The sequence below is a fragment of the Nicotiana tabacum genome, chromosome 6 (assembly GCF_000715075.1).
Source record: "Nicotiana tabacum cultivar K326 chromosome 6, ASM71507v2, whole genome shotgun sequence".
NCBI classification, from domain to species: Eukaryota; Viridiplantae; Streptophyta; class Magnoliopsida; order Solanales; family Solanaceae; genus Nicotiana; species Nicotiana tabacum.
Window position 1 is genome coordinate 162,333,679 of NC_134085.1, and position 13,509 is coordinate 162,347,187.

At 38.5% G+C, this 13,509-nt stretch overlaps 1 non-coding gene and 1 pseudogene across 1 annotated transcript; one reads left to right on the plus strand and one right to left on the minus strand.

The window, feature by feature from the left end:
* Positions 1 to 2,942: 2,942 nt before the first annotated feature.
* LOC107765131 (kinesin-like protein KIN-5B) lies at positions 2,943 to 7,286 on the minus strand (annotated as a pseudogene).
* On the plus strand, positions 6,101 to 6,207 carry LOC142182409 (small nucleolar RNA R71). The gene has a single exon (XR_012711244.1). It is a non-coding gene; the product is annotated as a small nucleolar RNA R71 (small nucleolar RNA).
* Positions 7,287 to 13,509: the final 6,223 nt, after the last annotated feature.

Sequence of the window (13,509 nt, forward strand, 5' to 3'; positions counted from 1 at the left end):
TCTGGAATGTAGCTGGTGTATTGCAAAGGCCAAAAGGCATTCTCCGAAAGGCAAAGATGCCATACGAACAAGTAAAAGATGTTTTCTCTCTGTCTTCAAGGGCTATTGAGATCTGATTGTACCCCGAATATCCATCCAAGAAACAGAAGTGATATCGCCCAACCAACCTGTCCAACATTTGGTCAATGAATGGCAAGGGGAAATGGTCCTTCCGGGTGGCTGTGTTCAATTTCTGATAATCCATGCAAATCCACCACCCCGTGATTATACGAGTCGAGATCAACTCGTTATTCTCATTTTGTACGACCGTCATTCCTCTCTTCTTCGGCACACACTGAACAGGGCTGACCCAATTGCTGTTAGAGATGGGGAAGATGATACCCGTATTTAAACACTTGATCACTTCTTTCTTCACCACCTCTTTCATATTCGGGTTCAACCTTTGTTGGTGTTTTTTGAAAAGTTTGTGCCCTTCTTCCAAGAGAATCTTGTGCATATAAAAAGCCGGGTTGATACCCTTTATGTCTGCCATGGTCCAACCAATAGCAGTCTTACATTCCTATAGCACCTATATGAGTTTCTCTACCTGCACATCTAACAAACCGGATGATATAATAATAGGTAAAGTAGAATTAGGCCCTAAGAAAGCATACCTGAGGTGAGCTGGAAGTGGTTTCAGGTCCAGCTGTGGTGGCTCCTCTATTGATGGCTTCGCAGGTGTTGTTGGTCTTTCTTCAAAGTGTAGGGGCTCAAACTGGGGTTCCCTTTTCTAGAACCCTTGACCTTCGAGAGCCATGACCCACTATGCCAACTCCTCACCATCCACATTTTCCAGATTCATCAAGCAAGCTTCTAACGGATCCCTGACATTAAAAGTCTCATCCACCTCTTGTAGTATTACATCCACGACCTCCACTAACAAACAATTTGCAAATTTGCTTGGTCTCCTCAAAGATTGTTGAGCATTGAATATTATTTCTTCATTGTTCAACCTCATTTCAACTCTCCAATCTCACAATCTATCAATGCTCTCCCAGTGGCTAAAACGGCCTTCCCAAAATGATTGGTATCTCTTCATCCACTTGACAGTCAAGAATGACGAAGTCTGCAGGGAATACAAACTTCCCCACTTGAACAAGCACATCATCAAGAATTCCTGTTGGTCTTTTGACCGTGTGATCAGCCAATTACAGCAACATTAAGGTCGGTCTAGCTCTGCTAATGCCCAATTTTATATAGATTGCCAAGGGCATCAAGTTTATACTAGCTCCCAAGTCATAAAATGCTTTAGCAAAAGCATATCTCCCAATGATGCATGGGATAGTGAAACTACCTGGATTAGACACCTTTTGAGCCATAGGCCTTGTCAGTACCGCGCTGCAGGTCTGCGTCAGAGTTATAGTGGACATGTCCTGAAAGTCAAATTTTTGTGACATCGGGTCCTTCATCATTTTTGCATACCCTGGCATTTCCCTCGAAGCATCAATCAGTGGAATATTCAATTGATTTGTCTAAGCATTTCCATGAATTTCCTGTATTGATCATCTTTCTTTTGCTTTGCCAACCTTTGAGGGAATGGTGCAGGAGTCAACCTCTGCCCACTGCTTTGTGTCTTTTCTTTGCTGGAAGCTTTTTCTACCACTTGTTCTGGGAGTTGTTCACATTCCTTCTCCTTACCCTTGTCTAGGGGTGGGCGTTCGATATTTCGGTTCGGTATTTAAGAATTTCGGTTTGGTATTTCGGTATTCGGTTCATCGATTGTTTATACCAAATACGTACCAAATTATTTCGATACGGTTCGGTATTTCTTATTTTGGTTCGGTACGGTTTCGGTTTAACAATCAATGCTAAGTGCTAACAGTGCACATGGATAATTGAAATTTTCACTCTAAAAGAATATGTTTTTCAATATATAACACTATAACATATTAACACTAACAGTGCACAACTGCACAACCACAATGTGCACATGGCTGAAAGCCTGAAACAAGAATAACATCTGCAGTTGCAACTTGCAAAGGCAACCTTGCACGCCAGTATACTGAACTCAATGTCAATATTGTATGTCATACAAACTTGCAAATTTGCAATGAATCTGGCGTATACTGTAGTTGGCAAAAGCTGGCCAACTGCACAATGCACATTACTAATTACACAACTATATTAAACAACTTAAAGTCTTAAACACAGTTAAACACTTAACACAGTCCAACAAGTCCAACTGCAAGTCTGCACAGTCTTAACACTTAAACAGTTAAACATAGTGCAACAAAAAACAGAGAGGGCATCCCTCAACAAACAGTCTTGAGCAGTAGCACGGCCTCACGGGGCGTTGAGCAGTAGCACGGGGCATGATTGCACTTGAACCTAAGCTATGTGAATAGAGTGTTCAACCAAAGCTGTTATAACACGACCAAGAGTAAGCAAACTCTTATTGATTTCCCCCGCTTCTCTTGCACGAGCCTGAATTCAAATAGATATAGTTGTTGTAAGTTGGATTCGCTTTATCAGGGTTAATCCATACAAGACTTGTTACCACCATTCCAGAAGATGCATATAACCGACCGCAGCTTGTTTGGGGTTGAAGCATAGTTGTTATCATGCTCTTTTTTGTTTTTTCCCAGTGCTAATTTGTCATTTAGTTAACATTTATTTGAATAACCGAGTATAAGAGAAATGTAAAAGCTTTCCAATTTTGCTTTAAAGCACAAATCTGTGATGCTAATATCATACCTCTCGTGCACCTGATCGAGAAATATTTTCTGATCCTGCTAAATCAACAAGATTGAGCTTGCCACACTTAATGAGCTCCTCATCTCCAACAGTCATTTCTTTGACATGAATAGTTATGCTAAAAATAGAGTGAGAACGGCTGCAGAAGAAGAGTATCATTAACTTGTCGCTTAACATTTACTTTTTAAATCGATTAAAGCTAACAGGTCCTACCTGCTGCGTTTGTTCAATAGAGTGTCTGCTGTGTGCCTCCTGGCTGCTCCTCGCTCCAGGAGGTTATAAATGTCGTTTGCACTGTACACAGCTTCTTCCTCAAGACCCCTCACTACAACACAACCTTTTCCATCCTCCATGAGAGATACAAGCTTCTTTTGTCTCTCTTCTGAAGACTTTGAGGGCTCTTCTGAAGCTAGCAAGTCAGTGATTTCTTCATTGTATAGTTCCCAAAAAGTCACTTTCATGCTATAATCTGCATTTTGACCTTCAAGCGTATCGAAAATTTGGCGAACTGCCCTTGGAATAATACCTGCTTCAGCTGGTAATTCACCAGCCTATAACATAAGGAAAGAACAAGTCTTATGGACAAGAGTAGATCAATGTGAAAGATGATATGGTGTATAGTGTGAACCAGTTAATACCTTATTCCTCATTCCTCCTTCCATTGTGTATTTTTACCTGTACCAGTTTACCCATATGCAAATACAGTGCAATTAAATCCGTCAAGAACTTCCTTAACAATGGGCGAAATGGCTTGATCATATATCGATCTCTGTTGTGCTTTTGGGCCAAAAACCTGGTAAATAGCATATCTTTAAGACAACTCCTAATGCTAACATTCTTAACATGTCATCCATCCATTTAATGAACAAAATGCTACTATAAAACAAAGAATTATACCTTGTCAAAAGTGAATACTTTGTCTACTTGCTTGTTAGCTACATTTTGTAAAACAGAAACTTCTCTTTTACTTTCATTACATGTTATGGCCTTTGGAACATTTATCCTTTGCTCATCATCATTCAATGGCCTGAAACAACAACAACAACACTAAGATTTGTCAAATGAAATTTGTAGCATTTGTTTTTCTTGAAGCCAATGTGTAAGAACATCAATCAGCAACAATGCATCCAATCCTAAGCCATTGATGTCCATATTGAGGTGTGTTTTTCCACATTCAATTTTATAAACACATAACGATAATAAAAAAAGGTAGGTTTACAACATATAAATCATGTCCTAAAATATGATTTCAACCAAAAGAATAGAGTCCAAGTGTCTGTTGTTAGGAAAATTTCAACCGGGGCGACTAAAAGAATAGAGTGTTCAACCAAAGAGAGCATTCTGCTATTGTTAGTTGCTCTGCTCATATGGTAAAGATCTAAAAATCAGACATAAACAAAGTAATCATATGGTAAGCCTAACACATAGTTGTGTACTCACAACTGTTATTATACAAGCAAATGAATTAAACAACATGAAGCCATGAACGTGATACAAAATACAAATGATATTTTCCTACTAAAGGGAAAAGCTCAGAATAGCAGTTCATTCAATCAGCAGTACAACCAAAAGAAAGCGAAACAACAAACCTCTGAAATTGAGGAGTGAGGAATCGAATCGAGCTGGAAATCGCCTCCTATAACCCTAAATTAGTTTGATGCAGAAAATCAGAAATTAAAAAATTTATGCGTCTGTACTCTAAACTCAAGAAGTTCAAAACTTAAAAATGTAAAAACTCAAACAAACCTCAGAGAGTAGTCGAGTACTGGGATGAGATCATGAGAATGAGATGAGACTTACAAAACTTACAAAAGTAGTGAAGTTAACCGGTGAAGATGAGATGAGACTCGAGCTCGAATGTCGACCGGTCGTAACTCGTAAGTCGTAACTCGTAGAGACGTAGACTGATATCCTAAGCAGTCGATTCTCGTCTAGAATCGCAGACTGATAAGTGATATCCTAGACTCGCAGTCGATTCTCGTCTCCTTCTTCTCGATGAAATGGCTAAGCACTGAAGAGTGAAGACTCTGAAGCAGTAAGCAAGCCCTAATGAAATGCCTAATTTGATTCTCGACTTGGGTCTTGGGTTGGGTACTTGGGTATTGATTGGGATTGGGCTTGGGTTGGGAGTTGGGGGAGCTGGGCCTGGGTGGGAGTGGGACGTTGGGGATGGGGCATGGCATGGCCGCATGGGCCTATAAAATAGGTAATTGGGCTTAGTCGCTTAGATATTTTCGGTATTTCGGTTTACCAAATTTGTAAAATTATAAAACCGAACCGAAATACCGAAGTACCGAAAATTCATTACCGAAAAAACCGAAACCGAAATACCAAATTAATTTTGTTCGGTTCGGAATTCGGTTTTTCAGATTTTTTTCCCACCCCTACCCTTGTCAACTTGTGCCTGTTCAATTACAACCTCGTTGAGCTCTGCTGACTCATCTGTCTCTACAGTAACTGGAGTAGTTGGCGTTGTCTCTCTCTTAGATTGAGCAACTTCCTACTCCCTATCTAAATCTCTTCCATTCCTGAGACTCACTGCCATTAGCTGATTTGGGTTCTGCTCATTTGGATTAATGTTTGTATTTGCATGCAATGTTCCTTGTGGGCGATGTTCAAGGCCATATATAGTTGTCCCAATTGAGTTTCAATGCCTTTGATTGCTGAATCATGTGTAGCTAACTTCTCTTGCATCTTTCCATTTGTCCCAATGAGTTATTGCAGCATGCCCCTGATTTCGATCATGTTATTGTTTGTTGTTGATGAGGTGGTTGGTAGGCCAACTATTGCTGGTGCTACTGATTATAGCCCTGCTGCCTTTGATAAGGCACGACTTGGATTTGTGGTCGTGCTCCTCCTGGATTGAGGTTGTGTTGTGGCTGGTTTGGTCTGTAGTGTTGGTTTGTTGTTGATCCCCATTGCTGCCCACCTTGCCTCTGACCTCCGAAATTATTGACATAATTCATGTCTTCGCTGAAACCCTGGTTGTTCATTCTCTCTACTCCACGAGCACATATATGACTGGTTTATGCAAGGAGTGCATAAGCCTCCAATTGTGGTATCAACAATGTGCACCCATTTCGTACCCATCTCATCAATTTTCTTTGTCAGCAAGCTCATTTGGGTCATGAGAGTGGCTATGTTTTCTTCATTTGTATTGTTTGGGTCAAGAGCGACAGAATGCATTATTGGAGTGAGTGTTGTATCTCTCGTCGTCTAGCCTGAATTCTGAGATATCTTGTCAAGAAGAATCTTACACTCTGTGAATATTTTGCTAAAAAATGCACCCCCGTCAGAAGTATCTACATTGGCCTTCAGACCGTCAGCCAAACCCATATAGAATCTCTGTCCAAGCATCTGATATGGGATGCAATGGTGCGGACATTTCACTAATATACCCTTAAACCTCTCCTAGGTTTCCTGCAAAGTCTCAGTCGGTTTCTACCTGAACTGCAATATCTCATCAATTTGCCTCGCAGTTTTGTTAGGAGGATAGAACTTGTTTAAGAACTGCTTGACTAATTCTTCCCAAGTATCAATGGAGTTTATTGGGAGCGAATTCAGCAAACTTTGAGCCTCCCCATTCACTGAGAATGGGAACAGTAATAGCTTAATTGCCTCAGGAGTCACATTCGGAAAAGCGGGGTTAGAGATAATGAAGCTTTGATGGGTTAATTCTGAGTTGCATAAATTATTAACTAGAGTAGTTCGAGAGAATGCTTCTAGTAAATTATCGTAATTGATCGAGAGATAATTGCGGTAGCCCGGAACTCATAGCCCTATAGAGTGTTATGGCAAGATTATAGCTAACATGTCAGGAATTAATCCGACAATTGGGGAAATCAATAGCCCTAAACACTTTTGCCATTGAATTCAACTTTATTCTTGATTATTGCTAGTTTTATTGTCATTTTTCCTTAGTTAACTAAATTCTACTCATTATCCATTAAAAATCTTGCATCCGAGAATTGTTTGAGCTTATCATTAGCAGTGTTAAAAGTAATAGTAATAGGTTAGTTCCATGTGGGATTCGACTCCGTACTTGAACCGGATTATATTTGCAGTGATCGCTTAGTCCTTTTACAAGGCATAGTTGGGAGTAATCAAATTTTGGCACCGTTGTTGCGGAATTAACGGTGTTATTTATTGCAGCTTGAAAGAATTGCTAGGATTTTTAGTTTAGTTCAATTTTCCGTGGTGTTAAAAATATCTCCATTGAAATTCTCACGTTGAACTCTTCTGTGCCTCAAGTACATGCTAGAAGCTCCTTGAGAGCTGGTGACCTCTTTAAAGGACTCTCAAATCCCAAGAAAACATTCCGGACATTGAATCGGGCTAACAAGAAGGGCAAACAGCTAAAACAAAATGAACAATTCGAAATTGAAATGGGTGATGTAGACAATGCCAACAGAAATAATAGAAATAATCAAGTGGACCCAAATATCAGAGTGTTAGCACCCTTGTGCCAGAAGTTGCTCTATATGATTGGGCGCAACCAACTGCTGATAATCTAGCCACTGCAATTGCAGTTCCTCAGATACAAGCGGAGACATTCCAGATTACCAACAACATATTGCACCTGTTGCAGAATAGGGGGTTGTTCTTCGGGTTGTATATCGAAGACCCACAACAACATCTGAAGAACTTCCTATCAATTTGTGTCACTCAAAGACAGATTAAATTCAAGTAATTAATCTCTTAACTTACCTGAAGGTGGTGTTGTTCAACAACAATTTAGCCATGTATTCTTTCTCAAGAAATACAAGATAACTAGACACGATTAATCAAGTGCCCTTTCAATTAATCACAAGACAACACATAGTTGAACAATCATAGAGTAAAAATGGCTAAATTATATCAAAACAGAGTCAAGACTTCATCCAACAATTGGTTCCATCAACCCTAGATGACGGGTTTAGCTACTCATACTAATAAATAGAAATTCACTATAGAAAGTCATAATCAACAATGGAATTAAGAAGAAGATGATGAAAACTCTTAAGGAAATTATCTATCTTCCTCCCGTGTTCTTGCCTCCAAAATAACTCTCTAAAAATAGCTATCTTTCTCTTCTGGGCGAATTAGGCTTCATATAGGTTTAGGTTAGTCGCCTTGAAAATTACATAATTAACTATGGGCTATTGGCTTCCATCAGCTCGTCCGCGGATTTGACCGCGGATGATGAGAGGCTATAATTACGTATTTTAGTCGCTTATTACACTCAAATTTACTGCACTTTAATTGAGTTTGAGCTTTAATCGCTAGTGTCTTGCACTAATTGTGTGTTTTATACCTTGTATGAGTGATTCCGAGCTATGTAGATGTTATGGAATGAATTCAAGTGATATGGAGCTTTGAAGTATGAGTAAAAGATCAAGGAATTAAGCCGGTATCATGTTGGGGGTCAGATGATAGTTAGAACAAACAAAGAATCGAGTAGGCATATTGCACACTGTCTAGTAAAATACACATAACTCTTTGCTCAGAGCTCCATTTGGGCTCCACAATATATGGTTAGAAATCTAACTCAAAGGGATACAACTTTTATGTTTTACGTTTTTCTAGATTCCAAACGGAACAGGGTGAAATGTGCGCATCAAGAGTGCGGCCACGCTAAGGTCGCGCTCGTCAGGCAGAATCAAAGTGGATATGCGCGGTCTGAGTGTGGCCGCGCACGTCCTGTCCGAAAAATGTGTCTTTTTTCACGTAGGAGAAGGTGTAATTGTTTGGGTCAACCCTACTTGGTATATATACATGGAAAAATGGTATTTTGAATACCTTTTGACATACTTTTGACATAATTTAGACCTAAGGAGGCTAAGGAGACCGAGGATTCGACCTAAGGAGGCAAGAATACATTAGGAGCAAGGTGGAGAATTCTTCTACGAGTTTCTCACTTCCTCTTCCTATTTTTCATTGTTGGTTATGACTTTTAGTATTGTATTTAATTTTGCATACTATTATGAATAGCTAATTTGTTATCTAGGGTTTTGATGGAACCTTTTGTGGGATAAATTCTTATTATGTTTTTATATAATTGAGCCGTAGTATTTTCTCTATTTGTTCAACTATATTATTCTTGTGGTTGATTGAAGGGCCTTCAATTAGCTGTACCTATTTAGTATGTATTACTCGGGAGAGAGTGCACATTTAGGTAGTTGTTGAACAACATCACTCCCGACGTATGTGAGGAATCAATAACCAAGAGTTTAAAGTTGGGATTAGGGATAACAAAACCTTGGTTGCAATTTAAGTGAGCTGTAATTAAAGTCAGCTAGCGTAACTCGGGAGAGTATGTCTAGTAAATTGTCGTAATTACTCAGGAGAGAATTACAACACGCAGAGCACTCATGATCGGTAGAGAATACTTAGGCGAAATTATAGAAGACATAGCAGGAAGGATTCCGACAATTGGGAAAATCATAACTCTAGACCTCCTTAATCTTTTCTCCAACCTGTAGTATCTTTAGTGTTAATTTATTATTTTAATTTGTTAGTAGTTAGTTAAACACAAGAATCTTAATATCTATAAGTTAGGAATTGTTCAAGCTTGTATTCTTGGTGATAGTGAACAACTGTAGTTAAGTCGTAGTTCTCTATGGGATTCGACTCCGGACATATAAACCGGATTATATTTGCAATGATCGCTTAGTCCTTTTTATAAGGCATAGTTGAGCGTGATCAAATTTTGGCACCGTTGTCGGGGAACTAACGGTGTAGTTGTAGTTGTATATATTGCTAGGGTTCAAGTTTGAACTTTTTTTTTTGTATTTTTTTTTTGTATTTTTTTATAATTGTTGATTTGAGAAACATGACATCTTGGAACTATGGAAATTTAGGTGTAGATAATTCTACTATTGATCTCCATACATATTGTGAAGGAAACCACCCGTGGCAAATTTTTCAAAACATTCCTGAGAGCGAGTTATGTGCACCAACTCAATCTTATTTGTGGAATGTGTGTAGTGGTAAAAAGGGTCACTTTTATGGTTGTGCTTATATTTCTTATTTTCCCGTAAAAAGGGTCACTTTTATGGTTGTGCTTATATTTCTTATTTTCCCCCAACCCCTTACTATGATGGTTCTACCTTTTCTTGTGAAGTTAATAGAAACAAAGAACCTGGGAATGCGGACCTGAAGGAAATCAAGGATATGCTAAAGTGCCTTCTGGAACAAAACAATTAGAAACAATTGCAGATAGAAAGGTAAGAGGCAACTATTCGCAACTTGGAGGCTTAAGTGAGTCAAGTGGTTGAAATTTTTAATGCTCAACAAGCCAATTTTGAGGATAGGAGCCAAGAAGAGCGTGAATTTGAGGTGCTAATTGAGGAGGTCAGAGTAAAACATCAACAAGCTAGCCAACTACAATTTGAGGATGTCGATGTTGTAGAAGTGAGACTACAGTCAGCCAAGGACATTGAGGATACAAATTTTGTTGACTCTAGTATCATTGATGTTGAGGATGCTGAAAGTCCTGAAGTTCATGTGTGTGAGCGCATTGGTCCTCACTCCAAACACTTTTCTACATTGTGCTTGGATGATGATATAGAAATAGAGTCATCCGAGCTGATTGAGAAGTCAAGGAATGAGGAACAAGGTGCCTACATTCTGGAATTTTTCTTGCCAGAAAGACATGACTACATACCTCATCTAAATCCAAGAAGTGTAGAATAGTACAATGGTTGCTTGGGTCAATTAGATTTGTTCCTCCACCCTTGGAGTATAGCCGAAAACTTGATGCCAAATTGGGGGTTAAATTCATAAGATCGAGGTGGAGGCAAAAAGTGATTCGCGTCGTGCCGCAACGTTAAATCAAGCGCTTGTTGGGAGGCAACCCAGCTTTATTGCTTTTTTTTAATTGTATTATTTTTGTAGTGTCAATTTTTTATTTTCTAGGAGCATGAAAAGCAAAGCTATTGGAATGATGCAACAACAAACCAGATGGTTGGAACTAAGTGTGAGGTACCCACACGAAGGACCAAGCCTGAGAGAAGTCTGAGTACCCCATGAGCTGCTAGTGCTTCGGCCTTTGGCCTATCAAGGAGTTTCTCTTACCCTCTTATAGTTATGATGTGCATTGGGGACAATGCACAATTTTAAGTGTGGGGTATATGAGGAAATTGTCTAGGTGACTTTTCATGCTACTTTAACTGTGTTAGTTTAATTAAATAATATTTTTTTTATTTTAAAGATTGGACTTTTTCCGACGATGGATCTATTAGACAATTTTCTTGAGGGATTTAAGTCTAAATAAAAAGAAAAAAAGATTTTCTTTTGTTAGGTAATGTAGCAATTACCCCCTGGTTTTTCTTTGTGCAGCGGTTCTTTTCCAAGGATTTTGTTTGAATCGGTGTAGTTAGTTTTTTTTGGGAGTTGGAGTCATTGTATTGTGTTCTGAAATGAAGAAATATCTCTTGACTTTGTTATGCCTTGAGAATAGTGAGTACTTTGGTTGTGACACTTAGGCCCAGTTTTTGACTCTTGTATTAGTACCTTAAATTGTATGACCTTAACTTTGCTTAACTTCTTTGACTAGAGTGTCTTGATAAAAACCAATCTTGAATGAGTTATGTGCCATGTGTGTGTGTGTAAGGTTTTGTGTTATTCTGTGCGTGCACTTGATGTCTAAAACTTGCCTCGTGTGTTTACAAAGCAAAATAGTAGTTTTGTTCAGTCTTGGAAGTGATACAGGCATTTCTGTGTTGAGCCAGATATGTATATTTTACCCGCCTAATTGTTATGTATCGTAGTTAACCCCTTTGAGCATGTAATCCTGTTTCTTTGGCAACCATATTTTTTTGAATTAACCATCTATTTGAACCTTCTAACCTCTCATGAGCACTTGAAGTGTTATGAACTGTGTAAAGGTTAAAATGTGGGGTGATTGGTTTGGCTTTTGAGTGGAACTAATGAGATAAGGAGAAAGGTGCACTGTTTTGAAAAAGTAAGAACCACTTAAATAAAAAAAAAAGAAAAAAAAAATTGTATTGTTATGAAAAAAAATTCCCTGATAAGTGGTGACTCTTGATGTAATTGTGCTTGTGCTTAAAGAAGTATGAGGTAAAATACATTGATGTGAAGGCGGAGTTTGGTTTCACATAAGTATGGTTTTTTGAATGTTAAAGTATATGTATTAAAATGCTTAGGGAGGTGTAGCCACTCTTCTATCTAAATGTATCCAACCCGTCCCGCAGCCTACATTACAACCAAATAAAGTCCTACTTAATCCTAGACTGAATGAGCTCGATTAGTAGAATAATACACTACGGGCAAGCCTATGGTGCATCTTTTGTGGCATATGAATGTTATTTCTGAGAGTGAGTGAATTCTTTCTATCTTGAGTTCCTAAGTGCTCTTAAATTTTATTGTGTGGAACTACTTTCTTTTATTGTGTGAGGGCACTTGATTCATGAACGAAAGGTAATGTCAGTGAACTCTATGTTAGAGTAAGTGGGTGAGTTGTGAATAATATGTGGTACTTGTGAGTCAAATATTGAGGTGAAGATGTTACGCTTTTGTGCTTAGTCTATTTTAAATATTCTTGGTGTGATGAATTAGGAAAATTGTTTAAAAAAAGGTCGTGACTATATAAAGTGTAGTTTGGTTGCTCGAGGATGAGCAATGGTTTAAGTGTGGGGGTATTGATGATAGTCTATAATTATGTATTTTAGTCACTTATTACACTCAAATTTACTGCACTTTAATTGAGTTTGAGCTTTAATCGCTAGCGTCTTGCACTAATTATGTGTTTTATGCCTTGTAGGAGTGATTTCGAGCTATGTAGATGTTATGTAGAATTCAAATGATTTGGAGCTTTGAAGTCTGAGTAAAAGCTCAAGGAATTAAGCCGGGATCATGTTCGGGGGTCAACGGATGATAGTTAGAACAAACGAAGAATCGAGTAGGTATATTGCGCACTGTCTAGTAAAATATACATAACTTTTTTCTTAGAACGCCATTTGGGATTCACAATATATGGTTGGAAAGCTCACTCAAAAGGTTACAACTTTCATGTTTTATGTTTTTCCCAATTCTAAATGGAACAGGGTGAAAAGTGCACGTCAAGAGCGCGGCCGCACTCGTCAGGCAGAATCAAAGTGGATATGCGCAGTCTGAGCGCGGCCGCGTACGTCCTGTCCGGAAAATGTGTCCTTTTTCGTGTAGGAGAAGGTGTAATTGTTTGAGACCAACCCTACTTAGTATATATACATGGAAAAATGGTATTTTGAAGACCTTTTGACATACTTTTGACCTAATTTAGACCTAAGGAGGCTAATGAAACCGAGGATTCGACCTAAGGAGGCAAGAACACATTAAGAGCAAGGCGGAGAATTCTTCTACAAGTTTCTCACTTCCTCTTCCTATTTTTCATTGTTGGTTATGACTTTTAGTATTGTATTTAATTTTGCATACTATTATGAATAGCTAATTTGTTATCTAGGGTTTTGATGGAACCTTTTGTGGGATAAATTCTTGTTATGTTTTTATATAATTGAGCCGTAGTATTTTCTCTATTTGTTCAACTATATTATTCTTATGGTTGATTGAAGGGCCCTCAATTAGATGTGCCTATTTAGTATGTATTACTCGGGAGAGAGTGCATATTTAGATAGTTGTTGAACAACATCACTCCCGACTTATGTGAGGAATCAATAACCAAGAGTTTAAAGGTGGGATTAAGATAAACGAAACCTTGGGTATGATCTAAGTGAGCTGTAATTAAAGCGAGCTAGCGTAACTCGGGAGAGTATAAATAGTAAATTGTCGTAATTACTC